The sequence below is a fragment of the Lampetra planeri genome, chromosome 13, assembly GCF_965212315.1.
Source record: "Lampetra planeri chromosome 13, kcLamPlan1.2.h2, whole genome shotgun sequence".
Classification (NCBI taxonomy): Eukaryota; Metazoa; Chordata; class Hyperoartia; order Petromyzontiformes; family Petromyzontidae; genus Lampetra; species Lampetra planeri.
In genome coordinates this window covers 12,296,955-12,320,170 of record NC_136119.1, presented here as the reverse complement: position 1 = coordinate 12,320,170, position 23,216 = coordinate 12,296,955, and the positions used below count along the sequence as shown (strand labels likewise).

The window sequence follows — 23,216 nt, the reverse complement described above, 5'->3', positions numbered from 1 at the left end:
AAGGTTTGTTCATGAAGGCATGCAGATATATAAACATAGACATAACTTCAACCGAGAAGATGGATACAAATTGAGCAATCATTGGAAGGATGTTATTAACCAGGTAAAACCCTAACTGCTTTGTAGTGGTTGTCGTCTATCGTATCTGCCGGGTACCACTACTACTACTCTATTTTGTTCCGAGTTAACTTCCCCCCAGCATCCCCAGCTCTCTCGGCCTCCCACTCCCAGCCCCCACCTTGCCTCACGTCCCTCTCCTGGCGTCCACGCAGCGCTTCCTCCCCCTACCCCACACCGCCACCCCTCCCTCTCCCCCCTTGCTCCTCCCCCCTTCCCTGCTTGTATAACCTCTTACCACGGCATCTCTCTCCCACTTCAGCAAAACAAATCTCTTGCCGTGGTTTTCCCACCTGATGACGATTGCTTGTGTTGCAATCGAAACGTCGTGATTAAATTTATTTTATTTTATACCTACGTGACTTTACCGAAGGAACCAAAGAGTATGGATCTCTACAGTTACGAAAACTTCAAATCTAGATTGAGTTCTGATGGTTAACCACCACCACTGGCAACAATCTCCAAAATCAGAAAAATGTTGACAGTGAACCTTCCAGAAGGGAAGGGTTAAGTATATATGTGCTCTATTACACTGTAGTAACCAGATAAATAGGGAAATGGAAAGTGACTAGATTCTTTATGTACCGTAATGATATGGACACCATACAAAATACAGATGATTTCTGCTTCTAAAAATAAGAAAAGTTCTAATAAAACGAGAATAACGTCACCTCGGCTAACTGCGAGGAACCCGTGGAACATCTCAACCAAAAGCGCAACTATCATCAGTATAAGTAGCACTGCCATCAGTCACACGCATGGGGCGAGGTGGGGGGGGGCGCTCCATAGGAAACTTAAAACAAACTTTCAATAAATATCAGTGTAACACAATTTTTGTTCCTGGGTAGTAAGTGTTCGCCCGAGAACATTCCACAACGTGGTACTTGAACGAGCATTCCTCTCATCAAGAAAGATGCTCATTAGGGGCGTCCATAAATGACGTCACGCACCTGGGGGGGGGGGGGGTCAGACATTTGTGACGATGGGGGGGGGGGTTGAGAAATGTGACGTCACATCAAAATGCGCAACTTTAAATAAATATGGTCAACACGTTCTACTTAATTAAATAGACTTTTCAATAAATGTTTTCTCCTACAACATCATAGTGCAGCGCCACATTAAATACGCACTACAATGACAATAGTTTAAAGCGATTTGAAGCATGTTTTATTTTTTTAGGGGAGGGGGCAGAGCTTTGTGACGTCATACTTGAGGGGGGTCTGACTTTTTGTGACGCCGCGTGACGAAGGGGGGGGGGTCAAAAAATCGTCCAAAATCGCGTGACGTAATTTATGAACGGCCCCTAATTTATACCAGAACTACAGTCCTAGTTTTCTGAAATTACCAAGCCCGAGTATAAAGTAATTTCACGACTAAACTAATGATTGCCCGCGCCTATAAAAAGTTATGAAAATGACGTCCATTTCTGGGAATTGCTGTGCACCACGTGCATTGATCCGCTGAACATTTGACGATGGTTTTAGCTTCACAAACGGAATAACAATCCGCGACTTTGAAAACCCAGCGCTAAGTGCGCGTTCCCAAGAATGGCCAGCAGAGAGCGCAATTAACATTGGCAGGAGCGTATCGAACAGAGAGGTGGGGGAGCGGTGGCACAGTGGTTAGCGCACTAAGCTGTGAACCCGATAACATACATATTCTTGGTTCTTTCGGTAAAGTCACGTAGATAGACATTTAAAATAAAATAAAAATAATAAAATAATAAATTGTAAATTATAAAGCATCTTGACTTAAAGCTTTCGTGACTGCAGGAATTTATATTCTTGGGTCTTTCGGTAAAGTCGCGTAGATAGGTTAAAATAATAATAATTATTTGTTATTTTCTTTGAACCTATATACGTGTTTGTGTTTCTCCCTTGTGATGTGACTTTGTAGGATGAACGCTGAGATTTATAAGGGCACGGGGTGACCAATAAGGTCTGAATTGGTCTGTAATAAGGTGGGCACTGATAAGGGGTTGGCAGCTATGCGATAACGTGAGTTCATCGCAACATGTCCCGGCCACGGCAATTGTCTCCGGCTGTCCACAAAGCCAAGTCAGCCTGAATCGAGTGGCACCCAGTGAACGACAGGCTGGTTTGACAGATTCCGGCACACCCTCGGTGGCTTAATTATAGCCGCACCAACCAACTCAGTACCTGACAACATTAAAGAACCATTTCCCCTAGTCCCTGGAGCAGACGCTGAACCTGAAAAAACCCCATCGAGACCTCGTCAAGTGTCACGGAGACTTCAATGCCTGCCTCTGGCGCTGCCAGGAGATGGCCTCCGACCTGTGATGGGTACACGTGGTGCGCGGCATCCCACGAACGCCAACTCACAAAGGCTCCACTCAGTTGTGTGCAAGAAACGGTGGCACGTGGCTCCAGTGCCGCGGCATTTCAGAGGCATTCCTGGATTTCAAATGACGGCCACACACAGAATGAAATTGACCGCAAACTTATCAACTCCAGATGGCACGCTCTGCAAACTTGCAAGCGTGTACTGCAGCCTGGGGCCTGACTCAGACCACCGCCCCGTTATCGCAACTATCATCAGTATAAAGATTAAACGAGTGACCATCTCCAATACCCCCCGCTATATCAAACAACTCTCAGACCTATCTTTCAAACAAGAAGTACATACTCTTTGGTTATTTCGGTAAAGTCACTTAGGTATAAAATAAATCACGAAAACTTTCCCACCTGATGACGGACGCTTGTGTTGCGCCCAAAACGTCGTGATTTATTTTATTTTATACCTACGTGACTTTACCGAAAGAACCAAAGAGTATGGATTCCTGCAGTCACGAAAGCTTCAAATCAAGAAAGAAGTACACAGTCAACGGTAACAACCGATGTTCTGCTCCCTCTGAAGAGAAACGGATAGATTGGGACCAGTTTTTAGACTATGTAAAGAAAGCCGCCAAGACCTTCCTCGGAACCCGTTGCATCGTGAGAATGGAATGGATTAGTGATAAAAACATGGTGCTTAAATTGAGAAAAAATGCAAAACACGGGTAAAAGGGTCCAACGAAGACTACAAAGGGCAGGAGAAGGCAATGGAAGACCCCAGATGCGGTATGAGCGCCCGAGGCGGGCTGATGAGAAAGCAGCACCAGCGGAGCAAAATGACCTCTCCACGGGCAAAATGCAAGGGTAACCTTCCATCAATTTTAGTCACCTCGGAGGAGCCGACGGCAACGTTTCCTGACCAATTGCAGATGTTAGTCGCCACCTGGTGAGCGACTGGAGGCAGCACCTAGTATGTGGGGGGAAAAAACAACTAAGAAGCTTTGGCCCTGGGAATGAACTGGACGAAATCCAAAATACAAGCCACGGAAGAGCAGCCACACGACCTGAACGAAGCGCGCATAGCCGAGCATCGATATTAAAGTGAAGTCATTCGCATGCCTCGACCGCAGCCTACTGGCAACAGCGAGGCAGACATCAAAAGACGAATCTGAATTGCGCGCAAGTTAGTTAACAACGGCAACAAAGATTATTCTGCCTCTGCAACGCCTCCATCCTCCCCGTGCTGCTGCTGCTTGCGTATGGCGGTCAGTCTAACGCGTATGGCTTTTGCGATCAATGTTATTATTCACGATAAAGGTTTGATGGGTTGGGATCACGTAAATATAAATGTGTCGTTGACCCACCACCACCTGACACATGACCGTGTGTCTGCGACGGATTCTGCGCACCCACGCCGGCGAACGACATCGCCACCCTCGCCCCAGCTCAGTCGTCGTGACAGCATCGTCTCATCTCCTCCTCCATGTCCGGGCGACGACCGAAACGGTGAGGGCCAGGGAGACTTCGCCTCCCACGGGACCCACGTTGCCCCCTCGGCAGATCGCAAAAGAGCCCTGCGCTCCACGATCATCATCATCAACATCGTCATCATCGTCTTCACCATCATCGTCATCATCAACATCGTCATCAGCATCATCATCATCATCAACATCGTCATCATCATCAACACCATCATCATCATCAACATCATCTTCAACATCGTCAACATCATCATCATCGTCATCATCATCATCGTCATCATCATCAGCATCGTCATCATCATCATCGTCATCATCATCAAAATCATCATCATCATCATCATCAACATCGTCATCATCATCTTCAACATCGTCATCATCATCAACATCGTCATCATCATTAACAACCTAAGAATATCGTCATCATCATCATCAACGTAATCATCATCATCAACATCGTCATCATCATCAACATCATTGTCGTCATCGACGGTGGCGCAACCGCGGCGACTGGAGGCGAACTCGGGTCGGGGTGGACGCGCGGTCCTCTGTTTGAGGGCCGGGGTCAAACGCCGCGGGGTCAACTCTGCGGCGGGGGGTGGGGGGGGGCTGCCGCTGTGCTCCTCGTTGCGGCGGAGGTCGCGGGCACCGCGATGTCGCTGCAGCCGGGGTAGCGTTGGGGACTGAGATCAGAAAAAAAACGAACGTAACATCTCGTAGCAGCATTTCAAATGTGGTAGCGCTACGTGAAATCCAGGATTGCGTGGACCAGGCTAAAATAACATCGGGCTGTTGAATAGTATGAATAGAAGTTTATGAACATTAAACAGCTCGATGGTTGGCTACGTACGGTAAGAAAAAAGTTCAACGTTAAACATCATCGAATAAATGTAAATGGAATACTGTGCCCATGCATGAGAATACAGAGTAATACCAGTACGTTTTTTTAAATACCAGAGAGGCTCACGTGGTCAACTCTTTAACGATGAGTTCTTAAACAATTTATTGATTCGTATTGTCACAAGGCGTGTATCCAATCGCGCGAGTAACAATTGATAACTTTCGATTTGTGCGACGCAATCCCACGATCTGCGGTCCAGCATCGGTGAGCAAAAATCATTGGTCGTCCCTCGCATAATTTCTGGGATGTTATAGAGCGATCAACATTTCAAGTCACCTCGTGGAATTTCCTAGCGGTTCATGAAATATCAATTCGCTCAGTGCGAAGATCTGCAATTCTCCTCTGCTTCCACCCCGACTTGTCTGGCGCAATCTTCCCTGCGCCAGTCATCTGTGCTGTCGACCCCCCTGCCCTCTGTGTCAAGTTGAGCCTCAAGGCCTTCCAACCAAAGGGAAGAAGGCGTACGCCGCAGACAAGAGGAGGATGTTGATATTCCAAGCCGCATTGCACACGGGGCACGGTGACGATTTGTCCGGGACATTTTGGGAAGGGCCCTCGCCCCCCACAGACCCCCCCCCCTCATCCTTCACCAGGAATCCCCCCCCCCACAATCTCCCCCAGGGCCCCACCCCTGGGTGCTGCTCTGCCCCTCCCCCAGGGCGGATCCCCCGCTCCCTCTCGCAGCTTCCTCTTCGAGAACCACCACCACCCTCCTCCTCCCCCCTCTTCACTTGCCCCCACTCGCAGCACTCCCCCGGCCCCTCCTCCTTCTTCTCCCCCCTCCCTCATCTCATTCCCTCCCACGCCTCCCCCACCTCTCATTCCCCCACCCTCCTCCCCTGCTTCTCTTTCTCCCGTTCACCTCCTACTCACTCATTCCTCCTCCCCCTCTTCTCCACCCCCTCCCCCGAACTCATCGCCTCCCCCACCCACCACCTCCCCTCCCCCGCGCCCCTCCCCTCCCCCGCGCACCTCGCCCCCCCCCGCGCACCTCGCCCCACCACCTCCGCTCACCCCGCGCCCCCCCACCAGCCGCCCCCACCGCTCACCCGGAGCCCCGCCCTTTCCTCGCCCCGCCCCTCCCCAGCCCCTCCCCCACCCCGCCCCTCCCCCGCCCCGCCCCCTGCCGTCAGTGAGGTGGCGCTGAGCGGCGTCCGCATCGGCAGTAGCAGCGCCCTCGCTGCCTTCATCGTCGTAGTCGTCGTCGTCTTCATCACCACCACCACCATCACGGCGTCTGCGGCATTCCAGTGCGTAAGGAATGTTGTTGTTGTGCTGCTGCTGCTGCTGAGTGGTTGTTGTGGACGTGAGCGTGGATATTCAGTAAGAAGTAAAAATAAGCGGCGCTGCTGCTGCTACATTGGGCGGAGACGCGCGGCCTGACAGGCAGGCCGCGCGTGGGGAGACGGGGAGAGGGTGATGGGGAGGTGGTGATGGGGAGGTGGTGATGGGGAGGTGGTGATGGGGAGGTGGTGATGGGTAGAGGGGAGATGGTGATGAGGAGATGGTGGTGGGGAGATGGTGAGAGGGTGATGGGGAGATGGGGAGAGTGGGAGATGGGGATGGGGAGAGTGGGGGGTGGTGATGGGGAGGGTGGGAGAGGTGGTGATGGGGAGATGGTGAGAGGGTGATGGGGAGAGTGGGAGATGGTGATGGGGAGATGGTGATGGGGAGAGTGGGGGTGGTGATGGGGAGGGTGATGGGGAGATGGTGATTGTGATGGGGTGATGGGGAGGTGGTGATGGGGAGGTGGTGATGGGGAGATGGTGATGGGGAGGGTGGGAGGTGGTGATGGAGAGAGGGTGATGGGGAGGGTGGGAGATGATAGGGATAGTGAGAGGTGGTGATAAGAGATGAGGTAATGGTGGTGGGAGATGGTGATGGTGGTGGTGGGAGATGGTGGTGAGACGTGAGGATGTGAGATCGAGGTGTGAGTGAGGAGGTGACGGGCTAGAGGATGGGGGAAAGCTGTCGGTAGAGAAGGTGGTGTGGGTGATGTCCTTTAAAACGACACCATCGTCGTGCGGGAGAGGAGATACGACGGGAGAGATGAGGTGATGGGGACGTGATGATGGAAGAGAGAGAGGAGAGATGGGGGTGGTTATGATGGGAGAGGGGCAAGCTAATGGAGGAGGGTACCAGAGAGAGAGGAGGTGAGAGACGGCAAGAGGGGAATGGCCAAGTGGTAAAGAGGAGTTCGGAGGTGAGAATTGAATGAGGAGGGAGAATAGTGATGAGGGAGAGGGGGGACGAGGAGGGATCGGAGGAGCGAGCGGTGCATTGTTGCAGCATCGAGCTGCTGTCACGGCGACGGTGGTGCTGCTGATGATGGTGATGATATTATTGTTTATGGTTTCTCTGCACGGTGCATCACGGGAGTGGAGGAGGAGGGCCGCGTTCGTTCCTCGAGCGGCGGTGCAGAGGAGGGGGGGAGGCTCCGTGCGTGCGATGGGGTAGGAAGGGTTTATGAAGCAGCAGCGACAACAGTAGCTGTTGCTGTTGTTGCTGCTCTCTATGGGTTACAGTTCACGAGGGCCCAAACGCCACTTGAGCAAGAGTTGCCACGTTTTAAGGAGGCCGCGGCGCCGTTGTGCCAGGCCAGGTGCACGTTGAGGCGGCCACGTGGACTCGTCGAAGGGCTTCGCTGCTGGCCGGAGGAGGTCTCGGCACGGACCCAGGTGGTGCCGTGGGGGGCGGCCCACTGAGATTACCGAAGGGGGAGATGCACACAAACACACACAGAGAGGGATGTAAGGCGCCAAGAAGTATTGCAGTTGAAATCCAGTGGTGCGCAACGATGTTACTGTGGGATCGCAGCTGCCGTGTTGATGATGATGATGTTGTTGATGTTGTGTGTGTGGCCACCCGGCCTGGCATTGGCAGTGTTTGTGGCATGGGGTTGAAACGGTTGGGCCAGGGATGTTTGGGGTTTGATGAGGCACAGAAACCGTTGGGCCAGGAATATTTGGGGTTTGATGAGGCACAGAAACCGTTGGGCCAGCGATGTTTGGGGTTTGATGAGGCACAGAAACCGTTGGGCCAGCGATGTTTGGGGTTTGATGAGGCACAGAAACCGTTGGGTCAGTGATGTTTGGGGTTTGATGAGGCACAGAAACCGTTGGGCCAGCGATGTTTGGGGTTTGATGAGGCACAGAAACCGTTGGGCCAGGGATGTTTGGGGTTTGATGAGGCACAGAAACCGTTGGGTCAGCGATGTTTGGGGTTTGATGAGGCACAGAAACCGTTGGGCCAGGGATGTTTGGGGTTTGATGAGGCACAGAAACCGTTGGGTCAGTGATGTTTGGGGTTTGATGAGGCACAGAAACCGTTGGGCCAGCGATGTTTGGGGTTTGATGAGGCACAGAAACCGTTGGGTCAGTGATGTTTGGGGTTTGATGAGGCATAGAAACCGTTGGGCCAGCGATGTTTGGGGTTTGATGAGGCACAGAAACCGTTGGGCCAGGGATGTTTGGGGTTTGATGAGGCACAGAAACCGTTGGGTCAGTGATGTTTGGGGTTTGATGAGGCATAGAAACCGTTGGGCCAGCGATGTTTGGGGTTTGATGAGGCACAGAAACCGTTGGGCCAGGGATGTTTGGGGTTTGATGAGGCGTAGAAACCGTTGGGCCAGCGATGTTTGGGGTTTGATGAGGCGTAGAAACCCTTTGGCCAATGTTGGCCAAAGGGTTCCGTGTCCGTTGGCCGGTTGAATTAATTATCGTCCCTTTCGTTCGCTCTGCTTTACACGGCAAAACCAGGGCGACCCTTTAACTTAAACGAGTTTATGTGACCCCGCAGTTGATGATGGGCTTTCTCGCAAACCAATTTTGTAGTTTTCAGCCCTAAGCCACGGACAGGAGACCGTTCGAGGTTACAGCGAAACTAAAATGTTGACGGCAGTGCGTGCGCGTGGTGTGTGCGCGTGTGTGCGTGGTCACTCGCTGTCCACCGAAAGGATGGGCGACTAACTGTGCATAACAGGTGTTGTAGGCTGTTCCAGTGGGGTGGTTATCTGTCTGCGTGATGGGCAGCAAAGGACATTGCAGCAGCAACAGCATTTGGCTGTCTATGCTCCCACGTGTTGTTCCTTCCCCGCCATCTCCACACCGCACTGCGTCGGGGTAGTGAGATCTCCCTCATCCAGCAGTGGAATCGACGCAAGGGGCTGTTGTACATGTGTGTCACACATGTTTGTACTGTACCGTGTGCATCCATTGACCGCCAGCGTCATGCGTTGCAACTGTTAGCTGGCAACGTGAGTTGGTTGTGGTGTCACAACAAGCACAATATCTAAAAACAAAACTCAACTTTGCGTGCTGTGAAAGAAGGGAAATTGTCTGAAACGTCGCCTATTATGTTTTTTATTCTTCTTCTCCTTCCTCCTCTTCTTCCCTTTGAAGGCCACGCAGTATTATTGACCCCAATGCGTTGAGTGTTTTGACATCCTAGCGAGTGCTGCGAGGGTTTGCAAATATCAATACGGCCCGGCTGGAATAGCTTGCGGGGAGCAGCAGCAGCAACCACCGGGGCCTGCTGGCATTTCAAGGTGCTTGCAGAGTTGTCACTACACACGTGTGTGTGTGTGCAGCAGTGGTTGACGCCGTAAAGGCAACGAGCACACGCGGCACGGTGTGTGTTGTTGTGTATCTTTTGCGTAGTCCACAGTGGCCGCTTGATCTCTCTCCTCTAAGGTGTAGAAAAAAAAGTTAATTAAATGGCGTGTCATTTACAACGTGGCCGACCCACCTCCCCCCCCCCTTTGTAAGGTCTGGGAACAAAATGCCAGATAGCTCATTAACGTTGTGGACGATGTACATTGTGTTTCGTGCGAGTAGTGTGCGTGTGTTTTGTTGGAGTGCAGGTGTAACGTACAGAACATTTAATTATCAACCGAATGTTGGACAGTACTGCCTGTGACTAAATGTCCAGATCACCCAGAGTATATATGTCAGGGCTTGAAGCGTTGGTTGAAGCTGGCTATTGCTTGGATGTGTAGAAAATAGGCGTTATAGGCTGCTGCGGGGCTACGTGGTGGGTGGCAGAGGGCAAGGCAAAGAAAATATTTGGTTGTACTGTGCTTCCATGCTCCCGCATCTATCTTCACCGCTTTCACCATCCTTCACTTTCCAGCATGGTGAAGTATGGTCAAACTACTCCCATGATCTGTAACTGCCTTGATCCAGCTGTGGCTTTGACAAGAGGCTGTAAATTAATTTTGTTGAAATTAACAAAAATTAACAAAAGTTATTTACTCTCTTTGAATTTATTAAATCGGCCAGAATTCATGGCAGCATGTCGTAGCATTGATATGTTCACAGTTGGCTGCTGTGCTGTGTACATACCCCTACATATATACCTGTTTGTGCAGAATATATATGTATTATGCATCACATGATGCACATACAGGCCTTTTGTCAATCTACTGCTGGATGAGATCCTCCCCATGGGTCATGGAGGGGCATTTGACTACACTCTCAGCCTCGCAGAACACTGCGGGTTGGTGAAGGCGGGGAGCATAGATGTCCCAGCATAGTATGGTCCAACAATGAAATCTGCATTGTGGTCTGCTGACAAATGCAGCCCCCGTAAGGCATGGGCACTGTAGTATGATTGTGAGAGGTGATTGTAATTACTGATAATTATCAGTGTTTTGTGGAACCGAGGGAATTGCAGTCAGGTCCTCCCCAGGTAATTCGATGTTGGGTCTGTTGGGTCTCATGGGCCTAGATTTGCCAGGGCAGCAATTTAGTCTTGGTTAATTTAATGGTGGCAGTGTACTGTATTACACACTCCCTGTGTGTACAGTATGTGCAGGGTATGCATGTGTTGTGTACTGTGTAGTGCGGATACTACTCGATGGACCTGTACATCCCTTTTGTCAATCCACTGCTGCATGAGGGCCTCGCTATGCCCCACTGGTATTTGGTCATTCTCCACCGAGCCGGTCATGGAAAGTGGGTGAAGGCGGGGAGAATAGAAGTACGGTACAACAATTGAGTATTTGGCTGTTATAAATGTCCAAGTGAATAAGCCACTTCGTTGAGCTATCATTTGTGATAGCCAGGTCGCGTCTGAAAAAGAGCCACATCTCAGTGGGCCTTATCTGGTAACATCAAAATAGTTTCGTTTATTTTTAAGTTGAGTTAATTTTTCTGCACTTTCCGCAATGTCTAGAAAACACGATATTAAGTTCGGTATCGTCCATGTGTATCCTGTACGTGTAACAACATGGACGTGATCTAGTATGGTTAGGGAGAGAGTTTTGTATTGAGGGCAGAGTTCGGGGGAAAAATGTATAATCAAAAGGTCTAAGGTCACCCCGCTACGGGTATGCAAGGTCACCAATGTGAAGAGTTTTGCATGAATAAACTGTACTGTATTTATATTATACCGTACAATGTTTGTATTATTGAGGTGAACCGTTAAAGATGCCCCACTGATTTCTAATGATCCATTGTGCCATCTTAACAGGTGATTTAATATTGTGAAAGCGATGGCTCCATATCCTACAGGGATTTTATAATTTTAACTTTTAATACGGTTGGTAAGAGATATGTAGAGGCTTTGAAATAAAGTATATTGTTTTCTCTCAATTCTCCCTATATTCAAGTATTTTAGGGGGGTATCTATCAACGGATCACCCTCTATATATTTTAAAGAGTACCATAAATAAATGTTCCCCTCTGCTGTGTGGGAGTGTATAAAATTTGAGTTTGCAAAAATGAGACCTCCGATACCAATACATTTGAGATGTTTATGCATTTGTGCAATTGATATAAAATACACATAACAGACGACAGTACACATGCACTGTAGCCCACCCTCTACATTGCAGTATGTCGGACAATATAATATTGTACTTGTGCACATTTCAGTTCGACTATATTGTATCTGTCATCTGAGTCTGAGTCCCGGCCACAGCTGACGTGAGCGGCGCACGATATCTGGACCAGTCCTAAGCACCCCCCTCCCCCAAGCTTCACTGTCTGTCGTGGTGAAGTATGGTCAGACATCCTCCATGCCCGACACGGAATGACGAGGTCTTCGTCTAACAGTGGATTGACAAAGGTCTTTAAATGAAACGACAACATAAATAAGTTTTGATTTGAAGCTTTCGTGACTGCAGGAATCCATACTCTTTGGCTCTTTCGGTAAAGTCACGTAAGTGTACATATATATACACCGTGCAAAGAATGTTTAATGTAGAGCGGTACAAGTGTGTACGCCGCCGTTCCTCCTTGCTGTTTGTGTGCGAGCGAGTGCAAGTGTTTGTCTAATCAATATGTTCTGCACTGCGAGAATAAGGTGGGCGGTGGGCGGCCCGGGTGTAAGTGGGTACAAAGATGATGAAATACATCTGTGTAGCCCAGCTGTGTCAACCTTATGGACCGCTTTGGCAAACACTGGCCACCTTCATGTTGGGCAGCAAGCAGCTGGACAAGGCTACTGCTGCTACTACTACTACCACTGTAGTAGTCCTCTGTGTTTTTTTAATTCTTCGTGCGAGGACTGTGAAAGAGGAGGCATTTCAAAGTCAAACACGCTGCTGTTTGCACAAGCGGAATAGGCAAGAAGATGTGGAGGCTTTCCCAGGAGCACTTGAATCGCAATAGGCCCGATGTTGTCTTGGCATTATGTTTTTTTATTGTCGGGAGAGCGTGCATCATTCGTGCTGGAAATTAGTAGCACGTGGTGGGAAGGGTATTCCTATTTTAAATGTGGCTCTGTACTCTTTTAAAGGGGCGTATTTATTCACTGTGTGTGAATACTTTGTGCTGGTGAATGAGCTTCTTAAGAAGTGGGTCTTTGATGTGGGGAAATAATATTTGTGACGCGTAGAAATGAGTGCCGGACTGAAGTTGTTCAGAGCGGAGAGGAACCCCGTTTTAGGATGTAGGTCAGCTATTAACAGAACCGAGTATTTAATGAAACAAATATATTTATCTCGTAATTTACTAAAGGTGTGACATGCCAGGGGACACGTTGCAGTCTATCGAAATGGTGAACTGGATGCTTTTTCATAAAAACAATTATTTTCGACGGCCCAAGGTCTTGCAAGCACATTCTAATTTCCCGTAGCCTTTTCAATGTTCGACCTCTTAATGCTCTCGTTTCTATAGTTACAATACTGTGTACGCCAGTGATAGTCTCAAAGGATATATCATTTTAACAATTTAATAATTACTTTACTGTATACATCATGTCTGGTGGAATCCGTTCGATATCACGTTTAGTTTAAACTGTAATATAAAGGCATATTGTTTCGATGTAGATGCTGTCATTAGAAATACTTTAACAAAACACAATGAAAATTGTTCACGAAGGAGAATGAAATCCCTATTTTTTGGGGGTTGGCATTTGTGATGCTCTGGGTTATTGATTGACCAGTGACAAATGGACATATTTGAGTTGGGAGAGCCAAGTGTTCCCAAGCAACTGAAAGTCAAATATTTGCCGATAATCATTACCATCATCAGTGGCAACAGCCATGTTCTGTCCACTGCTGGATGAATGTCTCACAGTCGTCCCTCTTGCTTCTGCGATACCACAGTCTCGTTTCCTGCGCATGAGCTGATGTCTTCCCTCCATGTCCACGTTCTCCTCTCGGACACATTCCCTCTTTGGCGATGTTGGCGTGAAACGCACTCGTAATGGCACAAACGCGAGCTGCGAATCAGCGTCAATTACATTTAATCTAGAAAGCATCCGTTCCAAGTTAAGCATGGAACGCATCCGATTGATCTTCACTCATCAAACCGTGGAGATGGAGCGATAAAATCAGCTCGCGTGCAGATGCACGGTGGATTTTTAAATCGCAAGACCATGAGAGATGGTGAAGGCTTAGTGAGGCCTTCATCCAGCAGTGGATTGGTCGTGGCGGATGATGATGAGTCTTTGGATCATACATTAAGATTTGAGGACATGCATGCCGCTTATTTAGAGGCGTTATTAGAGCCAAGGTCAAACAGACTAATAGGATAACTATACAAATCGGCAGTTTTTTGTGTAGTGCATGAAATGTGAGCTGTCTTGTTGATGATATGATGGTGTTTTTGTATCTGCTTTAGAACGCTACATCCAAATGCCAATATCAACATTTTGCTTGTCGCGTAAAGTCGTGTGTGTGCTCACGTTTCAAGACGATGACACGTTTTTGTATAAATACATTGTAACATTGCATGGGTCTGGGGCACTGGCCGAGTTGTTGGTTATTGCAGCGACACTGAACCTGGTGACTTGAGTTTTGGTTCCTATTATTGCCAACAAGCAAAGCACTTTACCGATACTTTCTGTTTGCATCCTGACCTATGAAGCCATGATTGTAACTAAGACGTGCACCGTATGACTTCTGTACAGTCACAGGATGCCCATGAAATAGAACCGAAAACCTATTGGGTCCTTCCCGCTGAAATAAATCGAATCTAACACCAGTGGTGAGTGATACCTGAACCGGTCTGGGGCTTCCCCCCCCCCGCCTGTTCACCAGCCTGCTGTGTGACCAACATGGTGAAGTATGGTCAAACAACTACCTACATCCAACACGGCGTGGGGAGGCCATCATCCAGCAGTGGATTGACAAGGCGGCTGTGATTTACTTTTTTTTGTAACTATGTGCGGCGTTTTTTAAAATGTAACGTTAAGTTTCACCTTAAGCCCCCGTCATGGATTGCATGTATTTTTGGAAGCATTGTGCACCGTGAAAGCATTTCTGTATGCACTGTGCAATGGAACTCATGGTAATCAGTAGGATTCCTGCTGCTGGAAGACACTTGCTTAAGCTGGCTTGCATGACTGCCTAGGTCTTAAGTTTGCACTGAATTATTGTTTTTGTTATTCCAACATCTAGGGGCCCCACGTTGTAGCTTTAGGTGACCCGATGCACCGGTCAATTCAAGCCGGTGCAAAGGGGCGATCCTTTTTATAAATACCCCCACTGAATTCTCACGACCCTCCTCTGTTCCTTTCAGCACTTTGTCCAACACTGGCTGGCTATGTTCGCAAAACTCTTATCGGGAGAGTGTGAAAATATATAATCAGTGCATTGAGGTTGGTTTGAGGCATGCAGAGGCTTTGATTTATAATACTGTACGGTATAGTTAAATTTTTCATACATGTGCATTATTTATAAGCCTCTCTTAAGCAATATTACCATATTACTGAATTACTCATTTTTTAATATGCAATTTGACATCCGCACCACCAACCATAGAAACAACATAAGGAAAGGAAAACGAAAAGATGTCGGCTCTCTAGGTTCAAATGTTTCCAGCTTTTAGAGGATACATTTTCTGGCTTCGCCTTTTCTGAGTGTAAGATGTGAATGATGGAGATCTTCCTCGCTATCTGGACAAGAACTCTCTCAAAAACAACATCCACAGCCTCACGGTTGTTTGTTATCTTGGACTTGGATCACAGGTTCCAACTTAGTCTCCTGCAGATGATGTGGGTTCATGAGTTTTATTATCCCTATGCACGGTTTTCGTTAAAACAGCACCTCCGATTAGCATGGTTTACTACGTACGGCGCGAAGGAAGTTCAACATACACGTAGGCTTTCGCGACCAATATTATTCATAAAGGTGTTTGGGTTAGATCGCGTTATGATAAATGTGTCGCAACCCTCCACCACCCGACACGGCCAATCAGTAAAAAATGTGTCACGTTGACAAAACGCCAATTAGTTACTTCAGCACACCGGTGTGTTTGCAAAGTGAATCCACAACATTTAGAATTTGATTGGCCGTGTCCGGTGGTGGAGAGTTGCGACACATTTATAATAACACGATCTAACCCAAAAACCTTTATTATGAAGTTCAACAAACGTTCGTACAACACCATTCAAACGCTTGTTTTAAAGAATTGCCCAAATATCTAATTTATCCCGACCAAAAAGCGGCTTAACACTCAGTTCACGGCTATCCTGGGTATATAGTCTGGGTGGTGGCGGGTTTAATGACACATTTATATATTTACACGATCTAACCCAAAAAACCTGTATTATTGATGATATTGGTCGTGAGAGCCTACGTGTTAAACTGACTATTTAATGCATTAGAGTATGTGTTGCTTATAACTGAGGTTTCTTAAAAAATAAATTCCGCAGCTCTTCTATTATATTATAACTCTGTCGTAAATAAAGTCTTGAATTAATTTAAATAGCTTGGGAAAATGCACGCTGCAAATCTTATTCCCTCCGCTCTTGTTTGTGGTCCTCATTATCTGAAGGGTAGGGCATATGTGTGATTCCTCCAATTATCCGTGGATAATAGGAAGATGGTGGAACGGTGGCAGAGTGGTTAGCACACACTGCTATGAACCCACACTGCGCTACGATGATAGCGAGGAGGATTTGTCTGATGGTGAATGATTGTGGATGATGACAAAGATGATTGCGCCGCGGTGGCGAGATGTTAATTTCCTCGCCTGGTATGCAGGAGATCGTGGGTTCGATCCCGACCCTGACACCTGCAGTATATTTGGAGTTTGCGTGTGTCTCTCCCTGTGGTCGCGTGGATTTTTCTCCGGGTCCTCCGGTTTTTCACTCCACATTTAGAATCAACATGCGTTTATAGTATTTGGCTGCTATAAATTTTCACGTGATCAACAACTTCGTTGGGCTATCATTGGTGGCCAGGGAGCTTCTGAAAAAGAGCTATTAGCTCAGTGGGCCTTACCTGGTAAAATAAAAATAGGAGGAAAAAAATCGCTTCAGTATCCACTTCATATCAGTTCGATTTACCTACTACTGATGTGTATATATGGCCTGTTAATCGCACATCAACTGCTCAATATCATCACCGCAGATGAGGTTGCCATGAATTTCCACGTGATAAGCCACTTCGTTGGGCGATCATTTGTAGCCAGGTCGCTTCTGAAAAAGAGCTACATAGCTCAGTGGGTCTTATCTAGTAAAATAAAACATGTTTTAATAGCTTAGTTTATAACAATAAAACGATGACGATGCCTATTGTGAAATGGTGGCAATGATAATGATGATGTTGATGGATTTTGTTGTGGGCGCCATCGCCGTCGCGATGAAACAACTTGATTGGGACGGGCGTGGGAGGAGCGGCCTTAGAGGTCGACCACCAAGGGGAAGGCGTAAATCCACGATGGGGGGCGGCATACTGCAACGTGAGGCTCGCAGGGCTGGTGCTGACTTGGCCGTAGGCTGCAGTATTTAGCAGACGCGCGAGTGATGATGACGGATGACGACGTTGATGCGTGATGGCGGAGATAGTGCAACGTCGTCGAGTGTCTCATGACGATAAAGCACCTCGATGAAGGACGGTCGTCGTCTTGGTTGCCTCCACTCTCTGAACTATAAAAAACTATTTTAATTTGACCAGGTAAAGCCCACTGAGCTATACATCTCTTTTAGAAGTGCCCTGGCTATCACCAGTGATGGCTCAATGGAGTGGCTTATCACCACGTTGAAATTTAGAGCAGCCAAATGCTCTGGAACGCGAGACGTTAATTCTAAACGTGCAGGGGAAAAAACGGAGGACCTGGAGAAAAATCCACGCTACCTCGGGGAGAGAGGCACGCAAACTTCCAATATAGAACAGGCGTCAGGGTCGGGATGGAACCCGCGACCTCCTGTATGCCGGGCGAGGTAGTTAACATCCCGTCACCCTGTCGCACACCAGTGCCCGGCCTTGTGGCTCCACAAGGCGTTGGACAATACCGTTGCACCCTATGTTTACAGCACAATGGGGAAGCGTGTGCATCTCGTAGATGGTTTTGGTTTTTTCCCATATGGAAAACTCAGTGGTGAGTGATAGATTCCTGTGCCCCCCCCTTCCTTTTAACAACCAGCACCGGTCCAGTTTGGTGAAGTATGGTTAAACGACCCCCACAGTCTGAGGAGGCCTTCAACGAGCATTGTAGATTGTTGAATGGCTGTAAATTATGCAGAATGTATATATTCATTACGTATCTGGCCCAGTTCTAATGCCAGTACATGCTCATCTCGGCCTACCATTCATCTGGATTTAATAGAAACAAGCACCACTTTGTCCCGTGCAGAGACTGAACACTGTCATGAGAATTTCCACCACTGCATCAGGGCTGACAGTGTTTAAACAAGCAGGCCTTTTTATTTACCTCGTGCTGTATGAGCATTGTGCCGGTGTTTGTCTTGTACTTGTAAATTACTCGGAGTCTTGGTTTACGTTGAACTCTTCGCGACACGTAAATACGCATTTCGCATATCACAGAGATTGTCTGTAAAAGTTTGAGAATGGAAACGGTTTAAAGGTGCAGCGCTGCAATTGCTTGCTCACGGCACCGCTGCGGAAGGACTTCCACGAGAGGGTGCCCTAGAGGGCCCCTCTAAAGTGTGTTTTTGGCCTACCCTTCCACGCTCTCCAGGCGCCCTGCATAGAGGTGGGGGTACCCACACTTTACCCCAACCTACCAACTGTGGTGAACAGTAACAGTACCCATTCACACTGTTGGGTGGACAGAAGCGGTGGGAGTTGAGGAATTTAACCATCGTGACTGCCACCTCGGGAGATGGAACCAGCGGCTTCTGGCTTGCCAGTCAAGTGTTGCTAACCGTTAAGCGATGGCGGCATCTTCTTTTAACCATACTGAATATTCAAAGTTGCCAAATTTGTCAGATTTAGCATTACTTGGCTGTCTGTCGTTTAAACTCATAGAAAATGTTGTATTAAATCTGATACTGTACTGCACTGGGTCACCCGGAGCGTGCCCGATTTCAGCAGCTAAGCAGGGGTGAGCCTGGAGAGTGTTTGCATGGGCAGCAATCTCCCACTAAAAAAGGTGTGTTCGGTGTTGTGGGCAGTAGTGGGCAGCGGAGCAAAATCCGTTGCTGTTCTGTACTCCTCCCACGTTCACCAGGCCACACTGACCAGCACGTGGGGAATGCTGCCAAACGGACTGAACATGCACACACGTTCACATGTAGAGTTCACATGTACTCTACATGTGAACATGTGTGCATGTACTGTACAAATGAAAAGCAACCCTTGTGGGTGCAAAGGGGCTTTAAGGGCATAGTGGTTTATTTTAAAGGTAAAGTTACTCAAGTCTGAATAGGCCTATGGTACAGAATAAAAATGTTCTGTGTGCGGTGTTATGCAATATTATCACCGGTATCATTGTACTGTACGCTGTCCGGGGTCGTGGCAGAGTGGTTGATGCACGGCACGATAAACTCGACCGCCTAAGTTCAATTCCCGGTCATGGTTAACTTCAGTGGTGACCGAATGTCTGAACGAGTGCTGGGCTCGCCTCTCATCAAGCCCACACTGACCAGCGGACCGTCGCAGCACTCGAATTGTAAACGTTGTGGGTTTACTCTCCAACACACAAGCGGTGTGCTGAACTTGTAAGGGGTCGTCCATAAATGACGTCACGCACCTAGGAGGGGGGGGGGGTCAGACATTTGTGATGATGTGTGACGGGTTTGAGAAATGTGACGTCACATCAAAATACGCAACTTTAAATAAATATAGACAACACGTTCTACTTAATTAAATAGACTTTTTAATAAATGTTTTCTCCTACAAGTGCAGCGGCACATTAAATACGCACTACAATGACAATAGTTTAAAGCGATTTGTGTTTTTTGGGGGGGGGGGGCAGAGCTTTGTGACGTCATATTTGAGGGGGGTCTGACTTTTTGTGACGAGGGGGGGAGGCAAAAAACGTCCAAAATCGCGTGACGTCATTTATGGACGGCCCCTAACCCAAAAAATACATCGTGGATAATATTGGTCGTTAAAGTCCTACGTGTTAAACTAAACAACAAACATCCACCAGTGGACTGATGAGCAAGGTTGGCTACGTACGGTGCGAAAGAAGTTCAACATACATACGTATAAATTGATGTGATAAACACATGTTGCGTTGTATCATTTTTACATTCATAGATGCTCATGTGTAGCTAGCCTTGAGTGATTGAGTAAAGTGTATTGCAATTATATGCTTGGGCAATTTGTTACTACTTTAAAAATATTTACGTAAGCAATTAAAGCGTAGCTTGACTGAATACCATTGCTTGTCTTTACTGTACTTATGTTAAAAACCAGTGGCGCTGTCACGTAGCGCTTTAGGTATGCCCTGGTGAAATACAAACGTTACAGGATCTAATTCAGAAGAGGGTATGTCGGTGCAAGTACGTGAACTCCTCTACTTACGAACATTCGACTTACGAATTTGCAGAGATACAAACAAACCTGTCCCTATGTCCAGTTGCCTGCTCGGACCGAGAGTCGTAAGTTCGACTGCCGCGCAATAGATGGCGGTGGTGGCATCTGCATCTGCAGAACGTGAAGAACCAGTGGCATCTACATGTACAAGAGATGATACAACTTTTAAAGCCATTCCCTGTGTTTAGTGTGCTTGCCGTACAACGTGTTTGGAATCGACGGGAGTAAAGCTGGACTTACGAACAAATCGACTTATGGACAGACCTCTAGAACCTAACTCGTTCATAAGTAGAGGAGTCCCTGTATGAAATTTATCTTATCCATAACATTTTTTTTACTTGTTAACATTATGCATACGGATTTATGTGTGTTATGTGCAGTGTAGCGCCTCTTAGCAATGGGCGTATTATCCACGACTCTTATTATCCGCGGTCCCAAATCAGTCTGCAGAAGAGGGGTTACTGAGAATTGGCCAACATTGTCGCTGATCCATCCTATTATCCGTGCCCATCATGAATGAGAGAATCTGCACGTGAATTTCTTCCTATTCGCGGACAGAAGTGTTTCGGAAGTAGTCGCCGCAGCAGCAGCTGCATTCGCCCGTGTTTATCCACACGTTTGCAGATGTAAGAAGAGTGGCTCGGACGTGGTTGCAACGGGTGCTTTAGTCGTGGCACATTATCCATCTTCGTTTTTACGAACAGCGGCATTTGCGTGGCAAATTTTGTCCTCTTCGCGTTCATCCACAAGTAAGGGAAGGCATTAAGAACTGCTTCTTGTGTTCAGTTTGTTGTCTTTCCTTGCACCTCCGATTAGCGCAGGTGCGAAAGAAGCTTATGAACGTACGTTCAATAGCGGTTGTTGCAAGCGCTCGATGAATCCTGTCCTTATAAAAGGGGAAGTCTTCCCTGTATCAGGTTTCTTTGCTTAGGAACTGGCAGTCTTTTGTTGGGTACAAAATTATTCCATTCTGCCGTGGTTATTGTTACATTTCTTGGGAGTGTACTCTAAGCACTGCATTTGTTGAATAACAGCTTTCCTGCTGAGCCGTTTGTCGAAAGAAAATGCTTTCCAGTTTTGTTGGGATAGAAAGGGTAAAAGTAATCAAAATGTTTCTAGTTCACGTCATCATTGTTGGGGTCATTGGTTATGTCCTTGTCATATAGTTTTAGTGTAATGAGGGTTTTTAATTTTATTATTTTGGGCAGCAAATTCTAGAGAGAACTGGAGAGCGCTCGGCCCGTGTGTACGAGGCTTTTGTTTGTGGTTAACAGTTACGGCTGCTGTAAGTGTGTTTTTATAAAAATGTGTTTGTCTTGATATGTTTAGGCAACATAGAAGCTGTTAATTGTACGTATGTTTGCGTGGTGAACTTCTTTTGCACCGTACGTAGCCAACCGTGCTAGTCAGGAGGTGCCGGGGAAGGACAACAAACTAATCACAAAAAGCAGTTTTAAAGAAAAGAAGCATTCTCCGCATGAGCTGAGCTGCACACTGGTAGGATATGAGTGGTGATGTTTTATGGGCACGGCACACACACTGCATTCTTTATCAAGAGTAACTGCACTGCACTATCGAGAGCTTTTACCATTTAACTTAAAGTATTTCATAGCCGCGCACGTAAGCCAATGCATGAAAGAGTGTAGGCATCAGCCATTTAACTAGTGCCCTTTAATGGCCCAGCCAATAGTGTTTTTTATGAAAGTTGCATTTCTGGTGGAGACATGTTTTGTTTGCATTAGGGCGGCTGTCGCTGTGGGTTTTCTTGTGCAAATGCAGAGGATATTGCAGACATACGCCCGGGCAAACCCATAAGGACTACGCAAGCGCGTGCGCTGACAAAATCTGAATACACGAGGCGCTGGGAATACTGCGGTGATTTAAATGGAAAATACAACGGCGGCGCGCGTCCGACCGTCACATATCTGCCTCGGCCAATTAACCACCCACGCCAGTGCTTTTATCATTCGGAGTCGCATGTGCACGAGAAAGAACTTGTGCTTGTGGATTCAGTCTGCAAGCACTGCACTGTGATGACCGTTTCCTGTACAATTTGCTAATTCGGCTATGCCCTGGCCTTTTTTTAGTCTCTGTAATGCGACGATAATGAGACACTTAATGCAGTAGAAACTCAAGTCTGAACCGAATGTGACCGTGGGTAATTTGACTGCTGGACCGTTGATGTGTGCTACCAGTGGTGATCATCACCGGGCCATGTAACAGCTCACCTCCCCAAGTTATCTTCGTGATTCGAATTAATTTACAAAATGCTATTGATTTGATTCAAGAATCAGTTATTTTAGGAACATATTTTTACCCTCTCCTTAGAATTGCATCTCGTTTCATTCGTGTTGTTCGATGCCTCGGCCTTAATGTGATTTTAGCACACAACGTGCATGGAATTTGCATGTTATCGTGAAATAATTGATGCATCGTTTGAGGCTTGTATTGTGAGCGTAATGATCAATTATAATAATTGGGTCCCACCGCTCTCGGGACTATCACGGCCCTTGTCTCGGGTAAGGACCACCGAGCTCTCTAGCTATAGAGCTATAGCTCAGTGGGCCTTACCTGGTAAAATAAAAAATAGGCTCAATCTTAATTTTGGAGCTTTCGTGACTGCAGGAATTATTCTTTGGTTCTTTCGGTAAAGTCACGTATAAAAATAAAATAATAAATTAAATAATAGCATACGACGTCATCTACTCTAGTTATTTGTGTTTTCCGTTTACCCCCTTTTAGCTTTCGGACAACAACCGTCATCTTGCTCTATTATAAGGAGGCTTCGGTGGGAGGTTATTGACGCAACGCCCACGTCGATTTACCTGGTATTTAAAACTAGTCGCGTTGCGATGGCTGACTTGGCCTGCTGACATCGAATTGTAAAGCCAGTGCCGTCTGGGGTCCTGGGGTTTCATCCTGGGAATCCCACTCGAGATTCAAAGTGAGATCTCTTGTTTTGTTGTTGTTTTTCAGCCGGGCAGTTACTCATTTATGAAAGTTCAACTTCTAAAGGGTTATGTTTGGCAGATCAAATGGCAGTGTCTGCTCAGCTGATGTCTGTGATTGGGGCTGATTTGTGAAAGAGACTCGACCTGGGATGATTCGCCCCTGTTGCAATTCGATGAATTATTCCTAAAAATGATAGATCGTGACGTTTCGATCGCAACACGAGCAATCGTCTTCAGGTGAGACGATCGCTTGTGTTGCGATCGAAACGTCGTGATCTATTATTTTTCTATTTACGT

General features: G+C 47.3%; 1 protein-coding gene across 1 annotated transcript in view; it reads left to right on the top strand.

The window, feature by feature from the left end:
• The first annotated feature begins 5,912 nt into the window (after positions 1-5,912).
• The window catches only part of LOC144722078 (phospholipid-transporting ATPase ID-like), a 95,742-nt gene continuing 78,438 nt past the window's right edge, over positions 5,913-23,216 (top strand). The window contains exon 1 of the mRNA XM_078600199.1: positions 5,913-6,040. The gene's annotated coding sequence lies outside the window, so the exon portion shown is untranslated. The remainder of the gene's footprint in view (positions 6,041-23,216) is intronic.